At 36.9% G+C, this 5,095-nt stretch overlaps 1 long non-coding RNA gene across 1 annotated transcript; it reads right to left on the reverse strand.

Moving 5' to 3' along the window:
• Nucleotides 1–285: 285 nt before the first annotated feature.
• On the reverse strand, nucleotides 286–706 carry LOC134876534 (uncharacterized). Its single transcript, XR_010167465.1, has 2 exons — nucleotides 503–706; nucleotides 286–360 (listed from the first exon to the last, which is right to left on the reverse strand). It is a non-coding gene; the product is annotated as an uncharacterized LOC134876534 (long non-coding RNA).
• Nucleotides 707–5,095: the final 4,389 nt, after the last annotated feature.

Below are 5,095 nucleotides of genomic sequence, written 5' to 3' on the forward strand. Positions count from 1 at the left end.
AGGGGTATGTCGGAATAGAGGGTGCACCCCAGCATGGCCGTAGGCCGCTAACTGTGGAGCTGCCTTTCTTTTGTGAAGCTGCCTCTCACTCCCCTCCCGACGAATGACACTCCGAGCGACAGGGAGTGTGGCAAAGGGGCAGCAAGGTGCGGTAGCTAGCTTTTATTCTTTTCACATTTGAGGTTTGATGAGTGTCAAGTTATCCAGATGTTAAGTTTCAGATTCAGCTCTGCCCAAACTTGAAAACGGCTTGTTCAACACAAATAATGCAAGGGGACAACTCTGTTCCGTTCTGGTGATTTATTTTCTTTCAGATTGATGGCACAAAGTGAAATTCCAGAGGAAGAATAGGTTGATAACCTTTAAGAAACAAAAGTATGCATCAGTACGCATCAATCATGATCATTAAACTAAACATCTCATTTAAATTCAAAACAGATCAAACTCAAACAGAAAACAGCAAACAAATGATTCTTTCAAACTAAACATTTGAAGTCCATACCAGTTGCGTCTGTGGTTGAACATGAGCTGTCAGTAGGCTGAGGAGACCGAGCAAAGAGGGCTCGCCGAGCTAACTCCAAACATTTTATACTCATGCTTGATTAGAGGTGCGCAGGTGAAATCGGTCCCTCCAGAAACATGGGTTGCATCCTGTCTGTTGAGTGTCTGGGTGAGCTCTCTCTGCCCCCTTCAGGCCTGGAGTTCCTCCACAGATGCTGGTCCTATGCTCACACTTGTTTGACGCCACATGAGTAAATTCATTCAAATTTAGCTCCCATATCGCTATGCAACCTCAGTTCAGTTTCCATTAAAACGCAGCTGGGTCAAGGTTTTCATGATATTGAAATGGCCTTGGCTTCATCAAAAGTAGTTTGTAAATGTGATAGCCTCCACCAGGGGCTACACATCAGAGTATTCTTTCAACAATATATCCAATGTGTAGAGATCTATTCGAACAATTATGTTTTGCCATATCTAACAAAATGCTTTGCCACTGCTTTGACTACACATTTCCCTTTATTAAATCACAGTATTATCTAATACATAATGTTTTTATTTATTCTATATTTTACCTTTATGGGACTCTGTAGACTAAGCTTTTTAATCAAATTGCTAAAATTGTCCAGACACATACTGTGTAGGCTGTGCTATTAAAACAATAAACCTCCAGGCAAGGCTTACGGTGCATACACTTTTGTTTCCTCAAAATTGAGAATGTACTGACAATCTCATAAGGTTGATGTTTTCCAGGAAAAAAACATTCAGGATGTTAAAGTTGAAAAAAATGGGTTATACCTTCAAAAGTGTACATTCCTGCTCCAGTGATAGGATTCTGGATTTGTGAAATCCCTTTATAGCAGACATATTGCTGCTGTGTCACTGCTGTATTATTACAGCTTACTCCTGTAAGCCGCATTTTCCACAGAGGTTAACAACATGCTTTGAGCCAGGATGAATAGCTCTATACTCTGTCCTCAATCCATGCACATATTCGGCTTACAAGATATAAGAAACAAATCATGTAATCCTATAGAGCTTTTTACATTTGTGTTTGTATTTAAACATCCAGTTTTAATCAAAGGGTGTTTTAAAAGCTTTCTAGCTTAGTTTTCGACTGTTTTTATAGATGATTAATGCGGCGCAGGATACGTTTTTTTTCTGTCAATATTTCAGAGGTCAATTTATTGCTCATCCATTAGTCATAAGTCAGAACACCAACCATCTTAGAGCCAAAAATGATGCCAGAATCAAAAGGAATGATTAATAGAGCTGTTCTTGCATCATCTCCCTAGCATCAAATGCCTTGTGAGGCTAATTATTTGTAATTAAGCATTTTTATTGAAGGCGTAAACAAAGAAAATGTATGAACTCAGCAAACTGCTTCTAAGCTCGCAGGCCTTTTAATCATGCAAACTTTTTATTCGTCTTTGCAAGCTGGCCATGTTGGAGATTTGTTGATTCATCAGAGGCTTCTTACAGTTTTGCCTCTGCTTTTACTTAATTTAAGGAAGGATTATTGAGTGGACGTTCAAAAATGTAGCACTTCCAAAATGGTTTGCTTGTAATACTTTTCCCTGAGATACCAGAAAACACATTTATTTTGTTTGGTTTGAATGAAGCTCTATAAATGTTTTGTCTGACAGCTTTATTAACATCTAAATCATGAGAAAATAAAGAATCAGTGTTTAAAGAACCTGTTGGCTTTTATTTGAATGTTTTGGGTTAGCCAGAGTCCTTTAGAAAAGTCCTTAACTGCTTTATTGTATAATAATAGCATGCGACATGACATTAAAAATACGTGACGGGGAGCTATCTAAATGTATGGAAAACTCAGTTATTTGCTAGGATCAGATAATTGTTATACCACTCATGGTGACTTGTCAGATTGTTTTGGTATTGTTGTTTTTTTTTAAATTGTTGAGCACATTTCAGTCAATAAATGCAGCACATATATTGTTGCTTCACAACAAGGAAAAATAGAATCTGAATAGACTAGAATGAACATAAAAATAGTATACAAATTAGTCAAACAAAAACTGTGTAAAGCACATTCAAGAAAAATGTACAAAATAAAAACAAGACAATGCAAAACTACAGAAGCCGAGAACGGCCATGGATCAGGACCAGGTCTAATGTGGTCTGGATGTGAAAAAAGCAGCAAAATCTCCCTTTTCAGGGAATATTGTAAAGAATGTTTAGAGTCTCTGGGATAATCGGTGTACAAATAAATCGGATATGCAGCGATTTAAGAGGTTCAAAAAACAGAGGATTGGTCGCTCAGTGCTGTAAATTAAATATCTCTTAACTTTCCCCTTAACTGCCGAACCGGAAGCTCTGAATCGGATGCTAACTTCAGCCACGTCCGGTAGGCTACACCTATAGCCAGTGGCTACGGAAGCCGTTCGTGGCAGCTCTTGTAGGTTGAAATCAGGTTGAAATGGTTGAAATCAAGTCGAACATATTATAAATTAATTCGTTATCACGAGAAAAACAATCTTTGTCATGTCGAGATAACGAGAGCTTTAACAGCGCATAGATTTTTTTCTTAAATCTATGCCCATTCTCGGCTTCCGTACAAAACATTAGATGCAGAATAAATACATTAAAAAAGTTCTGAATAATAACCATACACTTTAAAACATTTAATTTAAAAAATGTTTTGTTATTGGGATTCATCAAAAATGCATTTAATTGATTAATGATAATTAATATAAACTATCAGTAGGCCTACTGATATTTGCGGCATGTACTGTACATACACTGCATAAAAGCAGTGGTCCCCATTGTCTTCAACTCAGTTCTTGCTTTCTTTTTTTTAAGACATCTGTAATGGAGATCTATATTTTTTAAGATCAAAACTAAGAGTGCACTCTCCCGGATATCAGCGCATAGGCCTCTGAGGAAATAAATGCAACACAGCTTACTTTTTCCAATGGACACCGACTGACACATTTTCTTGATTGCACCAACAGAACAATTTTTCAGCCACAGAATGTCTTTGCTAAAGTGTAACTGCTGTGGGTGTTATCTGTACCTAGCAATTTTTGCAGAAAATTGCACCCTCTCAGTAGTGTTTTGGGGGTTTAATTTTCCATTTAATGGCCAACCACTGACATCAACATTTAAATGTACTCACGTAAGTAAAGTCACTGCATATTCATTATGTAAAAACACAATAGAGACTCCTTTGGTTATTCACATTATTACACTGCACAGACCAAGTTTCCATGACATGGTCTGATCATTTAAAATATGATTAATTACCTGGCCTTATTATGCTTTTTGGGGTTTTTAACTTTCCCTAACACCTCCATTTGACTCCTTTTTTTTACTTCCGTAACATCTATTTGTAAAACTCGCGCTTGGCTAGCACTCTAGCACATTGCTCATGATAGGCCAAGGAACGGAGCATATCCGCCACATCTCTAACAGGTTGACCAATTAACACAGAGCCGGCCAGCTAACCAATCAGAGCAGACTGAGCTTTGGTTTCAGGGTGAAAAGAGATGCAGCAGCACAGGCATTGTGAGAAAAATAAAGACCTTTTGAACATTAAACCTTGTGAACAAGTTCCAGCAGAAGCAAAACCTACAAATATGAACCTGAACATGGGCATAATAGGGCCCTTTTAATAAAGTATAGTGAGGTGGAAAGTAGTGTTTAATTTATGTTGTAGCTTCCAGACTAACACACTGATTTTGACTGTTTTGTGATCTTAGGGAATAATTGTAAGAGTGTAAAGAACTCAATTACCTAAGTAAATTTTCTTCAAAGTAACTATTAACCATTTTCTGTCGGGAAGATTGAATTATTTTGTTGGATGTTTAATTCAAATGACGTATATACGCCATGATGTGGAAGTCTGTTTCTGTTGCATTTGTACCATTTATTTTATTTTAGTTGTCTGCATTTCAACTGAAGTTTTAATTAACACATTGAAAAGATATCCTTGGACGACCAGAATTCTGACTGAGCAGCAAACTTTCACTATATTCTTTAATTGGATCCCCATTAGCTGCCACTAAAGTAGGAGCTACTCTTCCTGGGTTCAACGCACAATACAACATATCATATAAAACACGATATATAGACAAGACAAATAAAAAAACAGTTTTCCACCTTAATTACTGCTCTTCTGTTTATTCTGCAGGGATGATATATTGAGGGATTTTACCTTTTTAATGGTGCAATGTTGCTTCTTGTTTTCTGTAATTTGGGCTCATTTTCTTTGGTTGTACAAGCTTAAATGTTACTGGATCAACTAAGTCTTCATAACAGGTTTAAATGCACCTATACTATATCATCATATGTCATTAAACTAAACAAACTGTGTTGGTGTAATTAATAACACATTCTGCTCCAGCAGTAGACCCTAGTAATGGGTCCTGGCTGCATCCGACTAAATATCAAAATAAATATTATATTTTTAATTGGTCAAGTGCACTCTTATGGCTTGTTGTGAATGTAATGCCACAGCATGCAAATAACACTCTTTAGAACAAATTGGCATAACAGGTCAATAAACAATTCTGCTTAAATGATTCTTGATCTATGACTGAATGTGGATGATTCTTAAAGTATTTGCGTCCCACAG

The sequence above is a fragment of the Eleginops maclovinus genome, chromosome 15, assembly GCF_036324505.1.
Source record: "Eleginops maclovinus isolate JMC-PN-2008 ecotype Puerto Natales chromosome 15, JC_Emac_rtc_rv5, whole genome shotgun sequence".
Classification (NCBI taxonomy): domain Eukaryota; kingdom Metazoa; phylum Chordata; class Actinopteri; order Perciformes; family Eleginopidae; genus Eleginops; species Eleginops maclovinus.